General features: G+C 40.7%; 1 protein-coding gene across 1 annotated transcript in view; it reads right to left on the bottom strand.

Annotated features, from left to right (window-relative positions):
- LOC129182335 (voltage-dependent calcium channel gamma-2 subunit-like) overlaps positions 1-19,950 on the bottom strand; it is a 69,405-nt gene that overhangs the window by 11,890 nt on the left and 37,565 nt on the right. The gene's annotated exons all lie outside the window — the stretch shown is intronic.

Raw genomic sequence — 19,950 nt, forward strand, 5'->3', positions numbered from 1 at the left:
ATTCTTGTAAAATGTCAGCTGTTTTTTTCATTTCTGACATTTTAAAAAATGTTCCTACTATTTAAACTTTCTTCTTGTAAATTTTCTTTTCATAATATTATGACTTTGTTCTCATTCCCAAAATATCATAACTATTTCCCCAGCCTAATTTTCCAAAAATAAAAAAAATATATTTTGTTTTGTTTCTTTCTCATAATTTTACGGCATTTAAAAAAATATATTTTTAATATTTCAACTCTGTGCTGCTAAAATGGCATTATTTTTCCTCATAATATTACTAGGGTTGTCAAGAATAGTGCGTTAACGGTGGTAACGAATTTCTTTCTTTCATTTAGTTAACATCTTTAGCGTAATTAACGCATGTACATCGTGTCAAGCCACGCCTCTCTGTTATGACGGCAGCAGGAGGCACAATAGCGTCCCCACAGAGAGTCTGACACGCTTCAATAACTTTATCCTGACCTGAACACATCAACAGCGGTTTAATTCCAACACCATATCTGTATCTCCAACTCACAAACATGTCTCTTCTCTGTTTGAGATCGGAACCATATGTTCATGGACACTCCAAACGTCACAACATTGTCTTTATTATGTGTGTTGTGTGGTCTGAATAAACTGGAAAAACAAAGACAAAACAGTAAGTGGATATTCTTATCACTCACTCACGTAGCTCTCACTGCGAAAGTACAATTTGATGCATTTAAATATGCTTGGAAATCCCAGAAACACTTAAAACATGTCAATTAATCGTAAGTTACATGGTGTCTTTGAACACAACCCATAAAATGTGATTCAAATGTTGGGCTACTATTAAAGAGACTATCCATCCATCCATCATTTTCTATGCCACTTATCTTCGCGGGTATGCTGGAGCCTATCCCAGCTGACTTTGGGCGACAGGCGGGGTACACCCTGGACTGGTGGCCAGCCAATGGCAGGGCACATATAGACAAACAACCATTCACACTCATATTCATACCTATGGACAATTTAGAGTCACCAATGAAGCTAACATGCACGTTTTTGGAATGTGGGAGGAAACCGGAGTACCCGGAGAAAACCCACACACACACGGGGAGAACATGCAAACTCCACACAGAAATGCATTAAAGAGGCAAGTGTTGAGTAAATAGACTTTCAGACGTGTGCTGTCTTTTGGCCTCATTTAAATTGTCTGTTCATTTGGAGCTGTTATATTCAATATATATCATCTTTCTCTTCATAAAATACAGCAAAAAGAGGCATATTACACACATCGTGGCAAATGGTGATTCATCATGATTAATTTATTGTACGTATTTTACGTTACATATTTTATTGAAAAATTAATTTATTATTGAAAACTGTGATTAAAAAAAATCTGTATTCATTTAAATATTACGATTTTATTCTTATAAAGCTACAACCTTTATTCTTGTTAGAATCCAACTTTTTTCTTGTAATATTTTGACTTTTTTCATGTAAAATTACAGCTGTTTTTTTTTAAATTTTCAATTCTATTTGAACTTTCGTCTTATATTTTTTTTCTCATAATATTTGTGCCCTTATTCCCATAATATCATAACTTTTCCCGCAAGCTAATGTTCCAAAACTTACAACTTTATTTCGTTGTTTTTTGTTTGTTTATTATAATATTACAAGTTAAAACAGATTTTTTCTTTAATATTTCAACTCTCTGTTACTAAAATATTACCTTACACTTGCAAGATTACAACTTTTTATCATTAGATTAGACTGTCTTGGCTTTGTTCTTGTAAAATTTCTGCTGATTTTTCAATGTCTGTGTTTTTTTTAAAGCTTTTTTTTTTTTTTTGTAAAATTATATTTTTAAAATGTGCCACGGACCACTTAAAAAAAAAAAAATAAATAAATAGGCCCCCAGTCTGCACTTTAGGACCCCTCATCTACAGCGCAAGGGGCGCACGGTGGCCGAGTGGTTAGCAGGTCAGAAGGTCACCTTTTTTTAACATTAGATGCGTGTTTGATACCCGCATGGTGCCGGCTGTGTGACAGCTGCATTCACTGAAGCCGATCGTCTTAAGGTGACCTCAGAGTTGGCAGCGTACCAAGCATCACCCCCCGCCTCTTTCCCCTCCGTCATCCTGTTTGTTTTAACCCCATCTCCCCTTCTTTATTGACGTGCTGTCGCTGCAAATTGTCTTCAAGGTGGAAGGCTCTTCGCAGCAAACACACACACACACACACACACACACACAGCATTTATGGTCTATGACAATCCAGGTTGTATATTTTTCAATCAAATTTGTATGGAGCGTTTGTTGTCCTGGTTTTAACACACATGGCTTCTCCGTGTACAATAACATCACCAGGGCTTTTTGACACCTCCCATTTGTTGTTTTCAATTTCATTACCAACACTGCAGAGGTCTTCTGGCTTCCTCTGCTGTCTTTCACATCATCTCAGACTCCATATTGTATGAGCCGCCCCTCCCCCCGTGCAGTTTAGGAGGTTATGCTACGCTACTGTAGTTTACTGTCACAGCACCTTAAGAAAAAAGGAAAATCAATCTACAAATACAACAAATAACATCGTTTTTCAATTTTTATGGATAATTCATCACAAAATGATGCGTTTTGTTGGACAGCGACAATACGTAAACCTCCGCTTAGCACACAGGTGGCCAAAGTGCGGCCCGCTGCTATTTATTTTTTTTTTTTGCCCGCATCACATTCTAAAAATATAATTTAACAAAAAAACAACAACCGCAAAAATGGAAAAATCGGCAGTAATTTTAAACGAATAAAGTCAAAATATTAAGAGAAAAAAGTTGTGATCTAACAAGAAAAAGTTGTAATTTTACAAGAATAAAGTCAAAACATTATGAGGAAATTTAATGTAATTTTATTAGAGTGAAGTTGAAATATTAAAGAAAAAAATCTTATTTTTTTAAAGTATGGATTAAGCAGCTGTCATTTCATGACAATGAAGTCAAAATACTGAGAGAAAAAAGCTCTAATGTAACAACAAAAAGTCGTAATCTTACGAGAATAAAGTCGTAATATCGTGAGGACAAATAATGCCATTTTAGTAGCATAAAGCTGAAATACTAAAACAAAAGTTATTTTTTAAGAAGTTGTAATATTATGAGAAACCAACAGAACAACAAATGAAGTTGTAATTTTTGGGAAATGATCTTGTGGAAAAAGTTGTGATATTACAAAAATAAAATCAAAATATCATGGGAATAAAGTCATAATTATCAGAAAAAAACTTGTACAAGAAGAACGTTGAAATAGTTGGAAAATTAAACAAACAAACAAAAAAAACAGCAGGTGATTGAAAAAACAGATGTCCTTTTTAAAGAATAAAGTCATTACAAGAATAAAGTCATCTTTTAACCTGAAAAAGTTACAATTTTACGAGAATGAATTGAAATATTAAAGAAAAAATATGTTTAAAAAAATATATGAGAAATTAAAAAAACAAAATAAATTAGTATTTTTTGGAAAATATGGTAAAATAGGAAAATAGTTATAATGTTATGGGAATAAAGTCATAATATTACAAAAACAAAATTTACAAAAATTATTTACGAAGAAAGTAGAAATATTTGGAAAATTAAAAAAAGAAAAAACAGAAAAATGAGAAAGAAGAGCAAAGAGTGACATTGCTATGATAAAAGGCTTTTTCATATGACAAAGCTGAGATGCACTTTTTTCTTGAACTATATATATAAATTCTTAGCATGAGGGGGTGTGGACACCCTTGACTTAGCAGATGAGGACGCTGCCCATAGCAGTTGAAACGTATGAGACTAAAGTGTTTTCAGTTAGAATTATTCTCTACTGCTGTAGCGCATAGCATGAGCACTGCATGTATACTATCAGTATACAGTAATAATGTACATGTTGCACAACACAACACCTCCCACTCCAACATCTTGTCTTTCCCTTTCCTTTCCTCTCAACCCTCATCCTCACTTCTCCCACTCCTGCAGCCCTGTGTGTGTGTGTGTGTGTGTGTGTGTGTGTGTGTCGTCTTGACTTATGGTTTCATTAGCTGCGGCAGAGGAGAGCCTTGTAATTGTGGCTGAATTATAGAGGTGGGGGAGGACACCACCATGGGAGCTCCCTGTGTGAGCACACCTTTCTTTATTGTACTCACACAACACAACAGTGCGGCATTGCACACGTACACACACATGAACAACAGCTCAACCGGCTACAAAGTGCACACACACACATACACACACACTCATCGATCAGCTGCCCACCCACACCCTTGCTCACCCTGCTGCTACAAAGTGGGGTGTTTCCCGTACACACTGTGTACTACCTCCGCATGCCGATACACACTCATATATGCATACACACACATGCACACACACACACACACACACACTCCGCCCACCTGGGAGAGCCCAGCAGCAAAGAACATGAGATAGTTAAAACTCTGCAAAAAGTGCTACATGGGAGAGAGGAAAATTGTACGAATGTATATAGAGTGGTGTGAAAAAGTGTTTGCCCCCTGATTTCTTAGTTTTTTGCACGTTTGTCACACTTAAATGTTTCAGATCATCAAACAAATGTAAATATTAGTCAATGACAACACAACTGGACACAAAATGCAGTTTTTAAATGAAACTTTTTATTATTAAGGCAGAAAAAAAATCCAAACCTACATGGTCCTGTGTGAAAAAGTGATTGTCCGCCCGTTAAAACATAACTTAACTGAGATTAATTGACTTCGATCAGTGTGGAAAAGGTAATAAAGCCATTTCTAAAGCTTTGGGACTCCAGCAAACCACAGTGAGAGCCATTATCCACAAATGGAGAAAACATGGAACAGTGGTGAACCTTCCCAGGAGTGGCCAAAATGACCCCAAGAGTGCAGCGACGACTCATCAAAAAGGTCACAAAAGACCCCACAACAACATCCAAAGAACTGCTGGCCTCACTTGCCTCAGTTAAGGTCAGTGTTCATGACTCCACCATAAGAAAGACACTGGGCAAAAACGGCCTGCATGACAGAGTTCCAAGACCAAAACCACTGCTCAACAAAAAGAACATTAAGGCTCATCTCAGTTTTGCCAGAAAACATCTTGATGATCCCCAAGACCTTTGGGAAAATACTGTGTGGTCTGATGAGACAAAGGAAGGTGTGTGTCCCATTACATGTGGCGTAAAAGTAACACATTTCAGAAAAAGAACATCACACCAACAGTAAAATATGGTGGTGGTAGTGTGATGGTCTGCGGCTGTTTTGCTGTTTCAGGACCTGGAAGTCTTGCTGTGATAAATGAAACCATGAATTCTGCTGTCTACCAAAAAAAAGCAACTAGGGTTCTGCAGCAGGACAATGATCCAAAACACACCAGCAAGTCCACCTCTGAATGGCTGAAGAAAAACAAAATGAAGACTTTGGAGTGGCCTCGTCAAAGTCCTGACCTGAATCCTATTGAGATTAGGGGTGGGAATCTCTAGCCACCTCACGGTTCGATTACGATGCGATGATAAAAGGATTATCAATGCATCTCAATGTATCTTTTTTTGTGATTGATAGTTTGTAAATTTTTGAACATGAAACAGATTAATTTCCTGGAGCTATTTGACATTTGTAAAAAAAAAAAAAGAATATAGGGATATAAAGAAAAAAGCAGCGGCATGGGAACTCGTTGGTGCCAGAGTAAACATATTGGGTATGTTTACATGAATTTAAACTGACATTTATGTAAGTTTATCTTCAACACTAGCAAGATCCGGTACTAGCAAGAGTACTCGGTCAAAACCAGCCGCTTTTCATCCTCTGAACTACTTTGATACCCCCAAATTCCCTCCACATCTGACAGCCAATCAAACCCAAGGGAGACTCGTACAGTTTGCTCTGGATTGTGAACGCATCACTCACCAGTGGAGCTGGTCACAGCCGCTCGTCGCCACCCGTGTGCAGGGTTTGCTACGCGTTGGCGATGAGTTTTCGCCAGTTGCAGCTGTTTGTTGCCTCCCGTGTGTGGCGCCCATTACACTTAGGTGCACCACCATAAACCGTCCGGGCGGCACTTCAGCTTTCCGTCTTTTTGTTCCGTTTTTTTTTGTTCCTTCAGCATCGATTATTGATATTCGATGAATAATCGTCTATGTCCGCATCGCGATGCATTTAAGAATCGATTATTTCCCCAACCCCTCATTGAGATGCTGTGGCATGACCTTAAAAAGGCGCTTCATGCTGGAAAACCTTTCAATGTGGCTGAATGACAACAATTCTGCAAAATTCCTCCAAAGCACTGTAAGATCACAAACGCTTGATTGCAGTTGTTGCTGCTAAGGGGGGCCCAACCACTTATTAGGTTTAGGGGGCAATCACTTTTTCACACAGGACCATGTAGCTTTGGATTTTTTTCTCCCTTAATAATAAAAAGTTTCATTTAAAAACTGCATTTTGTGTCCAGTTGTGTTGTCATTGACTAATATTTACATTTGCTTGATGATCTGAAACATTTAAGTGTGACAAATCAGGAAGGGGCAAACACTTTTTCACACCACTGTGTATGACAAAGCTGAAATGTATTCTTGAAATATATAACTTCTTAGTTTATCTGCATGTGTTGCTTCACAAAATAGCAAAGTGGCAACCTTTCATTTTTCACTATGTGGCCCTCGCTGGACAAACGATTGGACACCCCTGCTATAGATGCTGCAGAACATATGCAATGTCAGGTGAAAAACATCATCCTCCGTATAGGAAATACATAAGCATCAATACATGGGACCAGGCATGAGTGCACGTGTGTGTGCGCGTGCATGAGCAGCCCGCCAGTGGTTATCATGCCACATTACTCATGTAAATCCTGCTATGCCTCCGTGTCGCAACCAGACTCCCAAAAATAGACCCCCGTGACATCAGCCGCTGCGGTGATGTCATCGCCGTCTGACGTCACGTATCCGCTAGCCCCCAATCCCGAGTATTAGCATCACGTCCGAGAATCCGGGGCCCTAATTATAGCAACGGCGGAGCATGTGGCGTGAACTTGTATCAGGATGAAGAGAATTGGTCTGACGTGTTTTAGGCCAGATTACTGCTTCGACTGTGCTTTTTCAGGGTCAAGATGGGATTTATGTCACTAAAGTAGGCTGCTTTATACTCTGCTTTATACTTATAAGAAGTCAAGGATTAACAGACCCAATGAATACCGGAAGAAATACACAGTTTGGACACAAGTATTGGGAGTGACGTTGGTTCACAACAACACACAATACTATAAACTATGTTTTGGTGGGCTGAAAAAAAAATTCACAGTGTCAGATCAGTAAATAGTCACGTCCACCCGAGAATGGAAAAACGATATAGTACACGAAGCACATGTGGCGCTATATACAGACACGCGCACACAGAACCACCAAAAGCACCAAAACTACAGAAGAAGAAAGAACGCACGTGCTTTAGGTCAATCATATTTCGCTTGTCTGGCTTGTCCGGACTCACGACTGAGTGGAATGACTTCTGCAAGTCACTTTGGAGTACAGTTGAACCTCGGTTAGCGTCCGCCCCGGTTAGAGTGTCTTCCAGTTAACGTTGACAGTTTCCGACACAATTTTGCCTCGGTTTGCATGCGTTCTCAAGTTATCGTACAATCTGGTGCGCCTCTTGTCGTATTGTTAATACGCTGCATGAGTCCAGGTGCATCCTATAGCTAGCCAAACAAAATGGCAGTGGTCGTTTTCAGAAAGTCCCGTTTTCCTTGTCCACGCAGCAACGATAAAGCAGATTTTCACACTTAAAATTGCGTTTCAGAGCACCCTGAATGCTGTTGCCGTCTGGATGAAAGGCTGAAAGGATAAAATATTTTACAGTTACCATGTGGACGGGTCCACAGTGTTAAAGGCCAATGTTTTCAACCTGCCGCTAATTAGTAGGGGTGCCACAAGATCTCCTGAGATTAAAACGTGACTTCTCGTCGTTTCTCGTTCAGAAAAAAAATGTCTGTTGGGCTCTTGGCCTCAGACGATAATAAATGAATTCATTCATTACACAATAAATGAAAATGAAGTGGATCATTTTGCCAGCCTCGATATCCTGCCATGTCCACGCGTGTCTGTTTTCATCGTCTCTCGGCTCCAAAGAGACAGGAAGAGAGTTCACTCTGTGCATTGCTTTCAGAACTTTGCCACGTTTGTTCCAAAGAACTACGGCCGTTTTGTCAGTCATACAGTCTCTTTGTCTCGGTGGGTGGAGGCAGGGCCGGTAGCATGCACACAGAGAGCAGAAGACTAACCTAGTAGAAATTCTAGTCGTAGATTGCAATTTACTTTTTATATGTTTTCATTGTACTTTTCTTAAAAGTAAAGTTAAAATCTCATCTTGTCGTAGACCCAATCTCGTGCATCACCTCGTGAACTGAGTGTCTCGTGACACCCCTACAAATTAGAGACCCCGGCTGTTATTTGCTGTTGGAGACCATGCACCTGGGTATTTATGGTACGGTATTTTCTTTCTATTCGAGTTACAATCTTTAACCTTGAAATACTCACTGGGATTAGTGATTCATCTCTAGGAGATCTCATTTGGCAGCTGGCCGCTACAGTAGCGGTGTGACTTAGAAACAGGCTTATCTCCCGCTGAGAAAAGTGGATAAGAAAAATGCAAGTTGCCCGAATGACTTCCACCTATTTTTACACATCTTTGAGGAATTGAAATGCTTGGATAATTTGACGAGTATGCTACAATTTTGCCGGCAATGAGCTAGCTTGCTTTTGCTAACTGAAAGGAAAAGTGCACTTTTTTTGGAATTTTGCCCAACATCCACAATCATTATGTGAGACATGAACACACGTCTTTCTCTTTTCTGTGTGTTCTAAAGATATAAAAACAGTTAAAAAGAGGCGGCTAAGAATGCAACTATTCCGGCTCAAAAGCACTCTGAAAAAAAAAAAAAGCGGCAACAATGCTCCATTTACAAAATGTGACCTACATATTAACCAAGCTACCGCGACATTGTAGTTAGAATTATTGTTCTACATATTGTTATAAGAACTACGTAACTGCCGTAGTGACACATCGCCACACCACACCGGCTAGCTACAGTACTAGCCGGCTGGCAACTAGCTTCACCACACACTCGCTCACAATGCCTTACGCCACTAAAGAAAGGTAACGCCACATATTGGAGCCGCCGCCACTGCTGCTGTGTTTTTGTTTTTGAGTTTGGAAAAGTCAACGCTAGGTGTGGCATTCCTTTCTATGTTGCTTTGTGAAATCAATGCACCCAGGAAGGAAGTTCCGCTAATGCTTCAAATGAACAAAATACTGTAATACTGTATTACATGTTATCGTGAAAGTACTTGTTACTACACGGTCACAGCATGGATATAAAACCATAAAACCTTCTCGGAGGTGTTTTAATAGCGTGCTTTGTATGCAGGATAGGTGTGTCCCATTACGTGCATTAATGAGCTACCTCTTTTTATCTGTTTTTATATCTTTACAACGCACAGAAAAGAGAAAGACGTGTGTTCATGTCTGACATAAGGATTGTGGATGATGGGCAAAGTTCCAAAAAAAGTGCAGTTTTCCTTTAAGTGGACACGTAATTCTGCTTACTCACACAGTCTTTGATTGAAATAATCCTCTTTTTGTTTTGTGATGCGTCGGGGTCGGGCCGGCCAGCGTAGCAGTGTGTCACCTTCAAGCCAGTTCCGGCCCGCACCGCATATCTAATCCCATTGAACGGCGCCGTGCGCGATGTGACACTTCACACTACGCGCTCACACATGCACGCACGTTATAAATATCACACGCTTTTCATGTAGCCCTGAATACAAACGCTAGCCTTCCATATCTTCAATGGATTGTGGTGAGCATACACAAGTACAATACGCTTCATTGCTATATTCTTATTTTACGCTCTTTACGCTCTGCTCACACAAACAATAGCCATTAGAGTCGCAACAATGAATTGATGAAACGATGATGAATTGATTATCCAATTAATAGAAAACTATTGTGGTATTCCATTCATGTTTTTTTGATTTCCATTCATCCATTTTCTCTACCGCTCGTCCTCACTAGGGTCGCGGGTATGCTGGATTCGATACGCATCTGCATACATGTGTTGTGATACGATTAATGATATATTTTAAAAACAGAACGATTCAATACGATACCATACAGTGTACAAACGATACGATTCAGTTCGATTTGATACAATTCCACGGTTGTATTTGTTGGTGTAGACGTGAATCTTACATTATATTATAAAATATAGAAGCCGATTGTATAAAAGTGGCATGCTTACAGTATTTTCGAATGTGTAAAAAAGCATCATAGCCCCAAGCATGCCAACCGGTCCAGTCTCCAACCACTGGGCCGCAGGAAACGTTCAGGTGAATGACTAAAAACAATTTCAAAAACTTAATAGAATAAAATAATTTGTAATGAACTACATCACATTTTATGTAAGTGTATATCAATTATGGAAATATGGGCCATTATTTTACTCAAAAATATAAATAAACAGTTAGAAATCCCGCAGTTTTTGCATTTTTAATGCGAGCAGCAACTTGTTCCACTTTGGCGGCCCTTGAGCCCATCTAACTTTCTCCCACACTGCACAGATAGTAGGGGTGTAAAAATTCATTGTAATAATGATTCCATTCATATCACCATTCGTGGTTGCCAATACAATTCAAGCACAATATTGGTTCATTTAGAACGATATGATCCGAAATGATTCAGCAACTTTAAATTGATTCAGTAACTTTTTAGCCAAAAATTCAACCAGTCCGACTGCGAAATAAATACCTGGATACTGGACAGTGCAGGTGAAGTTTCCTGGATTCCTGTTGTTTTTTGTACGGGAATCAGGTATAAATGAATTATGGATATAAACAAACAAGCAAACAACAATTAATGGCAAATGCATTCACATTGTGTTTGAATGAAGTGCAAGCAACGAATGAATTAACAATTAATGAATTAACAGGTTGAATGAAATCAAGACTGTGATTAATTCTATCTGACAAAACATGACTTGAACTTTAATTTGATACCTCATTCACGTCTCAAGTATTAAAGAAGTTAGAGCAGATTTTATACCGGGAAATAGTGCCTTTGGTTCCCATTGCTTTATCATTGAGTCAAGTCAAAAGCTGTGATCGACCCACGGACCTTGGCAAGTACGACCGTACTACAAAATATATATTAACTTAGGCTGTGATATTTGTTTTGAAAGTCAACAGAGTAGTCATTTAATTTTTTTTGATAATCAAAAAGTCCAGGCAAGAAAATCAAGTGTCATCATGTTCCTGTAGGCCTCACTACACACGCCACACTACAAATTGCATGTACACAGTAATTCCTGTGCAAAATTAACATATTTTGCACCATCAGATGTTAATGAAATTTGATCTGCAGATAGATGTTAAAGTGAATTTATATCCTACATACAGTGGTATGAAAAAGTATCTGAACCTTTTGGAATTTCTCACATTTCTGCATAAAATCACCATCAAATATGATCTGATCTTTGTCAAAATCACACAGATGAAAAAACTGTGTCTGCTTTAACTAAAACCACCCAAACATTTATAGGTTTTTATATTTTAATGAGGATAGCATGCAAACAATGACAGAAGGGGGAGGAATAAGTAACTGAACCCTCTGCCTAAGGAGACTTAAAGAGCAATTGAAACCAATTTTTACCAAACAATTCAAGTCAGGTGTGCGCCCAATCACTGATGAGTGGTTTAAAGCTGCCCTGAACACTATAAAACACACAGAATTGGTAAGAATTGTCTTGATAAGCATTGTCTGATGTGCACCATGGCTCGCTCAAAAGAGCTGTCTGAAGACCTGCGATCAAGAATTATCGATTTGTATAAAGCTGGGAAAGGATACAAAACCATCTCTAAAAGTCTGGATGTTCATCAATCGACAGTCAGAGAAGTTGTCTACAAATGGAGACAGTTTGGCACCGTTGCTTCTCTCCCAAGGAGTGGCCGTCCACCAAAGATGACGCCAAGAGTTCAGCGCAGAATCCTCAGAGAGGTAAAAAAGAACCCTAGAGTGTCTGCTAAAGACTTACAGAAATCACTGGCACAGTCCAATATCTCTGTACACACATCAACTATATGTAAAACAATGGCCAAGAATGGTGTTCATGGGAGGACTCCACGGATGAAGCCACTGCTGTCTAAAAAAACATTGTTGCTCGTTTAATGTTCGCAAAAAGGTACTTGGACACTCCACAGAAGTTTTGGCAAAATATTTTGTGGACTGATGAAACCAAAGTTGAATTGTTTGGGAGGAACACACAACGTCATGTGTGGAGGAAAAATGGAACAGCTCACCAACATCAACACCTCATCCCCACCGTGAAGCGTGGTGGAGGGTGCATCATGGTTTGGGGCTGTTTTGCTGCCTCAGGGCCTGGACAACTTGCAATCATTCATGGAAAAATGAATTCAAAAGATTATCAGGATGTTTTGCAGGAAAACCTGAGGCCGTCTGACAGTGGAAGCTAAAAAGAGGATGGATGCTGCAACAAGACAATGATCCAAAACACAGAAGCAAATCAACTTCAGAATGGTTTCAGAAGAAGAAAATACACGTTCTGGAATGGCCAAGTCAAAGTCCACACTTGAACCCCATTGAGATGCTGTGGCATGACCTCAAGACAGCGATTCATGCCAGACATCCCAGGAATCTGACTGAACTACAGCAGTTTTGTAGAAAAGAATGGGCCAAGGTTAGTCCTGATCGATGTGCCAGACTGATCTGCAGCTACAGGAAGTGTCTGGTTGAAGTTATTGCTGCCAAAGGGGGGCAACAAAATATTAAATGTGAGGGTTCAGTTACTTATTCCTCCCCTTTCTGTCATTGTTTGCATGCTATCCTCATTAAAATATAAAAACCTATAAATGTTTGGGTGGTTTTAGTTAAAGCAGACACAGTTTTTTCATTTGTGTGATTTTGACAAAGATCAGATCACATTTGATGGTGATTTTATGCAGAAATGTGAGAAATTCCAAAAGGTTCAGATACTTTTTCATACCACTGTACCTTTTATCTTGTCCTGAAGCTCGGATCCATGAGTTTGAAAGGCTTAAAGCTGGACTTAACTTTCGAAGCACTCGTATGACTCGATGTGGTCCAACACTATATATAAAGTATATAAGTATAAATCCAGTATAAAGCGTGCCAATGACATCACAGGCAAGCGTCAAGACAAAAACTCACAAACTTGTGCTCTTTGGAGAGGACTCTCGCCTCCGTTTATTCAATTGCACATGTGCCAGCCACACTGTAACCCTTGGCAACCGCAACAGTCGCCTTTACACGACGCCATCCGTGCGCCCAACTCAACAGGCATGACTAATCAACTTACGCCAAATCAAACTGTTACACGAGTACTGTTTAATGTCTTTATCATTAAAAGTGCTAAAAAAACACATCCATATAAAACCTTTCCTGCTTTAATCCAATGCTTTATTTCCTAGTATCGATTCACTTGATTGATTACCTTTTTAACGATGTTAGATCGTTCCAAAACTTGCTGAACACAGATCGAATCATAGGAATATAAATCGATACCTTGATAGAGTGGATGAATCGTTACACCACAGAGGCAGAGATACTAATACAGCTGGGCGATTTTGGCAAAAATCTCAATCACGATCAATTGAAACTCCAATCTCGATTTCAGTTAATTTGCGATTATCCCACTCTCAACTATTTTTTCTGTAAATATTTGTCGAATTTTGAAACAAGTGACTCATTACTTTTTGGTCAACGTCATCCCCTTCAAAGTCAAAGTGTGTCCAAACAACTGATAGTATAAGCTGCTCGCTTTGTACTGTCGACTCCATAGACTTTACGAATGTGCCGCGGTTTGATCTTCCTCCGTTTCTGTGTAGTGTAGCAGTCAGACTGGATGGGATAGTGTCACGTGTTTACTTCTTCAGTCACTGCTCTGGCAGCCTTGACGCTTTGCGTCCCCTGGCGGCCTGTCGTTTAACTACACGACAGAGTAGTGAACCCATCACCCTAACCGATTACTCGACGAATCCACACAACAAGCTTCAGATGAATTGACTAAGAAAATAATTGTTAGTTGCAGTTCTATATCTTATTTCATTCATACAATTATTGTCACTTTTTCAAAATTTTTGTTATTGTAGTTTTTCTGGAAATTCTGTTCCTCTGGCTGCTGATGGGTAATGGTTAAAGCGCTGCCTGTACCTTGGTTATGCGGCAAACAGCCTGTGCTTTTCTATTTTTAGACACCGGAGTGGAGAAAATAGTAAAAATACAGAAAATACATTTTGGTGGACAACACAACGTTTGATTTTATATTACTTTGATATTATCACGGCCACCAGGCCAGACTTGGGACACCCCTTCCTTTAATACATAGGAACATGCCCCAAAACTCTTCACTACTGAATAAGCTATCTACAAACTCTATTAACTTTACTCTTCCATATGTTAGTGTAGAATTATACATCAGACAAGGATACATATGCAAATGTTATTTGTGGGGGGGCAGCACTAGAGATGTATAAGCGTCATCAAGTGAAGTCCAAGGAATGGACCAGAACTAATCCTTATGGCGACAAGTTAAAGGCTGTCTCTAATTGTGAGACACAACATCCATCAAGTGGCATTTTGAGGACGAGCGGGCATCCAAAGTACAACCGTTGTCGACAGAAGAGGACGCATGATGGACAGACAGCACGTACATAGATGTCCTTCGGTCCGTTCCAAAATGATTCAATCATTTAGCCCCGAACATATAAACAAGGAACATGCCACCTTGGTTTCAGGCATGTCCATGACCTATCATTACATCTGAATGGAATGCTAATGAAGATGATACCACCCAAACGACTCGGGTTGGGAGAGGCCCCACTCCATTGTATCCTGACGACCGTCATTTTACACCACAAAAGAGCCAAACCATTCCTGTCTGAGGATAAATACTTTGGATCTTGTACCAATTTCTCAGACTAGGGCTGTCCTATCTAGTCTGACTAGTGTTTGTCCCACCTCGTCTTTGAGCATGAAGTGCCTGCTTGGATGAGAGGTGAAACGTCTTCTCAGACCCTCGTCACACTACAGGTGAAATGAGCCGGAATGTCATCAGAATGGAAATTTCTGGATATTCGAAGTGCATTCTAAAATTTCTGACTACATTCTGAGTGCATTCCAAATATTCAAGCCCATTCTTGTGGCCGGACCGAATGTTTTGCTCAAAAGGTATTCTAACTGCACTCTGACTGCTAATATTCTTACAGTATTCCAACAGCATTCCAAACATTCTGATCACATTCGAGGGAGAACTGCCACTTCAAATCCTGCCAGAATGTCTCCAAATGTGCCTCCAATTCGCCGGAATGGAATTTCAACGTATTTCAATTGTTGCTGGAATTTATTTTGATATTAAAAGATTTCAGCTGGAATGTACTTCTTTCAATCTTCAAATGCTGCTCAAATGCAGTCGAAATTCTCTCTTGAATGAGTCCAGATGTAATTTAGAACACTGCATAAACGCAGCCAGCTGCCACTGAAACATACTCACCATTGAAGCATCGCCTTATTCACATCACGTCATGCCGACAACGAAAAAAGGAGCCAAAGTAAAGAACTCCACCACCGGCCGCCAGTGTGGACAAGGCAGAGGTGCTGCAACCCAAGAAGCCCCTGAAGAGCCAGCTCCTATTCCTGATGATGCTGCACCTTCCGACCAGACTTGGGGTAGCAATGGAGTGGCACATGGTTCGAAGTGCTTTCTAAATATTCTGACTGCATTCTAACAGTATTCTTAATATTCCTACTGTGTTACAACTACATTCAATTTAATGTACAATAATGATTCGAGACAGGTTGGAAACCTAATCTTAAGTAATCGAACTGCATTCTTACAAAGTAGAAATTCTCTCCGGAATGTGGTGTGAACTTTGAACATTTTTCATTCACGCTGGTTCTGCTTCATTTGTGCTGATCCGGAATAAGTGCGATGCGGGGGGTAAGACAACCTGAACAGTCCAGTTGCGATCGGTTCAATGCCCAGAGAATCCATCAAAAACCAAGCTGTGACTTCCACCAGGATCTTTACGGACTTCACTTTGACACTCTGGGAGAACTCAATATTTCAATCCAGTTTCATTGACATCAATGTGAGTTATGTTTTTCCATAATCATGGAAACAAACTAATGATCTGTTTACACGTGAGAGATTTGGAATGGGTTTGATTTCTTTGATATAGTGTGGTTTGTTTGATAGAGCGTTCAATCAAACCAGGAACTGTGTGCGACGGAACACGCATTGTGTGTGATTCTCTGTTTTAGATCTCGATCCACATATGCAGATATCAAGTTCCGCAGGTATCAAGATATACTGTACAGTTCTCAAGTTGTACAGTTATGATGTCCTAAACGTGTGAATTTCAGGTGTAAATCAGTTTGAAGATGCAGTTGAAATGTAATTTTCTCTCGTGTACAATATACGTAGTGATCATTTGTGATAAATCCAAGAGTACGCCAGAAGGCTAAGCTTGTGTTGCATTCTCCAGAGGGGATGTTGGGGGAGGGGGGCAGAGTTGTGTTCTATCTTTTCTCTGCTCTCTCTTACATAAGAACATCCACACAGCGACACCACAATAGGGAGGGAGGGAGCGAATGAGGGAGCGTCTCAGAGAGGCTGAGAGAGGAGGAGGAGGAGGAGGATGATGATGATGATGACCCCTTGGGAAGAAAGGGGAGAGAATCCGAAAGTAAATGAGGACGTCAACATGACACACGTGGTCCCGGTATGTGCTCTGGTCATGTTCCACTTCCAATGTGGTCATCATTTAGCCTTCAGAGTGTTTTTGATTGATTCTCCATTAGCACACACACTCACTGGGGGACTTTAATCACCACTTTTAAGATATTATCTTATTATGCTGTGATATAAACTGCATCAATAGTCTACAATCCAATGAAGACCTTGACTGTACTCAACACTTTTAGCATTTATCACCAGGAAAAGATCCTCAATATCAGGGGTTCTCAACTGGTCCCACGTTGGGACCCACATTTTCCCGTGGTCATAAGTCATGACCCACTTTACTATCCATCCATCCATCCATCCTGCCATTTTCTTCCGTTTACCGGACCGGGGCAGCAGTCTCAGTAGGGAAGCCCAGACTTCCGGGTCTCCGGCTCTCTAATGTTGTCCCCCCCACCAGGGGGGACACTGAGGTGTTCCCTGGCCAGCTGTGAGGCATAATCCTGTGTCCTAGGTCTGCCCTAGGGCCTCCTAACAGCTGGGCATGCCCAGAGGTGTTCCGGAGGCATCTGGATTAGATGCTCAAGCCACCTCAACTGGCTCATCTGGATGCGAAGGAGCAGCGGTGATTCCAGCCACCCTATGGAGGAAACTCATTCCGACCGCTTGTAGCCACAATCTTACTCTATCAGTCACGACTCAAAGCTCATGACCATAGGTGAGGGTAGGAACATGGATCGACCGGTGAATTGAGAGCTTTACCTTCCGGCTCGGCTCTCTCTTCACCACGACGGTCCGGTACAGCAAGAACTGGCTCAATTTACTGCTGGCAATCCGAACCAGGCCTCTGCTCCGGTTGCACAAGGACTGAATGGCACGTAGTCACATTCCACCAACCCCCTACAGGACACCTCGACATGGTCCAATGCCTTTTCCAAGTCTACAGAGGACATGTGAACCAGTTGTGCAAACTCCCATTCGCCCTCCAGTACACTTGCAGGGGTGAAGAGCTGATCCAGTGTTCCACGACCAGGATGAAAACCACATTGCACCTCCTGTAGCTGAAGGTCTCCTTCTCCCTCGCACTTGTCTCTACTGTAAACTGTGTAGACCGGGCACTGCTTCCCCTTTCTGAGGTGTCACACGGTTTGCCAGAACCTCTTCAAAGCTGACCAAAAATTGTGCTCCATGGCCTCACCAAACTCCTGCCATGCCCGAGTTTAGGCCTGTTGGCACCTGTCAGCTGCTTCAGGAGTCCCACATGCCTTCACTTTATTATGTATTTATTGCTTTGCTAGCTTTCCTCCAAAAGTCAACAGCAATGTCAAGAAATGACGATAGAGATAATGTTGGACTGCCACATTTCTGCCTGATGCCGGCAATTTTTCTTTTTTTACAAAATGAGGATGAGTCAGAAATCAGATGCACTTGCTTTCGCAGCTTTCTGCAATCCACCCAGACACACCTTTGGATTCCACCAGTTGAGAACCAGGGTTACCAGGGTTAAAATCCCCAAGCTTAGCCTTGTAGCATTTTTCCCCACACTCTTCGTGGCCCTTGAATGCACCATGTCTCATGACACGCGCACCTGATTTCAATTAGCCAATCACAAATCCCAGGACACTATATAAGCTGTCCTGACTGCATTCTTCTAAGTTGGGTGGGAGAAAAGGCAAGGAACGAAGCTACAGGTCAGTGTCTCCAAACAATTTGCTCTTTCAAACATTTTATGTTTTCTTGTGACCAGACCATTCTTTTTTCTGGGGACATGTTACTTGTGTGCTTTTTGGATCTACTGAACTGGCGAGTTCAATGGAATTGTGAGAACGCTGATAGCTTTGGACTGAACTGAATTCTAATGTTGTTTAGTCATGCTGGCATGCTACCGTTAGCAGGCTGATGCTAACATGCTAACGCATGTTTTGAATGGTTTTCAGTGTATTTGAAACACATTTGTTAAGTTGCTTTGCTTATGCTAACTTAGCGTTAGCCTTGGTAACCTATTTTGATATGAAGTGGATGGTTTGGTCCATGCAGGCCAGGTGCCATACCTGTGAGATCAAATCCTTTGATGGCAAGCTAAGAAGCAAGGCCAGGAGCCTGGACATCCCGTTTCAGTCAACGTTCTTTGCCCATGGTCTGGTAGGAGGCTCTGCAGCCTGTCCTTTCCTCCCACCCTCTCAGATCAAGTGTTACAATTTCACTCATATCCTCCTATTTTGGACAACTTGCGCATTTGGACACTGCCTTCGAACACAATAAATCCCACACACAACTCTGTGGCTTATTCACTTGGTCAGATTATCCATTGGTAACTGGAGAACTGGATTATGTTTTCTGTTTTGTATTGTGGCAGTTGGCTGGAAATTGTTGGACTGAAGTGTTTAATATTGACTTTGAACTGTGCACAGTAGAAACAAATCTGGTACACTTTTTCAATATAATACACACGCAAACTTAATTTTTGGTTTTGTCATTATTTACTGCCCCTGTCCTCAGTAGCCGAACCTAGTCTTCTTTGCAAGTCACTGGTTATCAAAAACTTTATATTGTACCAACATTTACATCAACATTTACATTAGATACATGTTACACACTGCTCTAAGAGTGCTCTTCTGACTTTAAGGGCCAACTGCAAAAACGCTTGTCAAAGATCCATTATAAAACAGGAGCGCGTTGATGTTTTTAAAGACCCACTACAAAAACACTTGTCAAAGATCCTCTATACGACAGGAGCGCTGTGCATTTTCCACTGTTCCGTACAGAAAAGGAGGCTCCATTTGCAATGGTTTCCATGGCAACAGAAGAAAAGCAGCAGAGAAGCAGCATCAATGGCTGCTGTGATAACAACTCAAGTTTTTTTTAAAGCTTCTGCTGATTCAGAGGGCATGCAGGTGTCAAAGGTCAAAGATGACCAATTGATTGACGTCCGGTCTTCTTTGCATGAGCGAGTGCTCTTGTTTTCCATGAAGCACACAATGTAATACTGTGCCAATGCTCACTTTGTGCTCAGTATGGTACGGGGGACAAAAAGTAGAATACATACGTGCGTAGCTTTCGCTCTGACATTTTTTTTTTTATCTTGGACATTTTACAGTTCAAACTAGAATGCATACTTGTATGTAGCTTTATCTTGGACATTTCACAGTGCGCCAGGAAGAACGTGCAGGCTGGTGTCTCTATCCTGCAGCATCGTGAGGGCATCTGTCTCTATGCTAATG

The sequence above is a fragment of the Dunckerocampus dactyliophorus genome, chromosome 6 (genome assembly GCF_027744805.1).
Source record: "Dunckerocampus dactyliophorus isolate RoL2022-P2 chromosome 6, RoL_Ddac_1.1, whole genome shotgun sequence".
NCBI lineage: Eukaryota > Metazoa > Chordata > Actinopteri > Syngnathiformes > Syngnathidae > Dunckerocampus > Dunckerocampus dactyliophorus.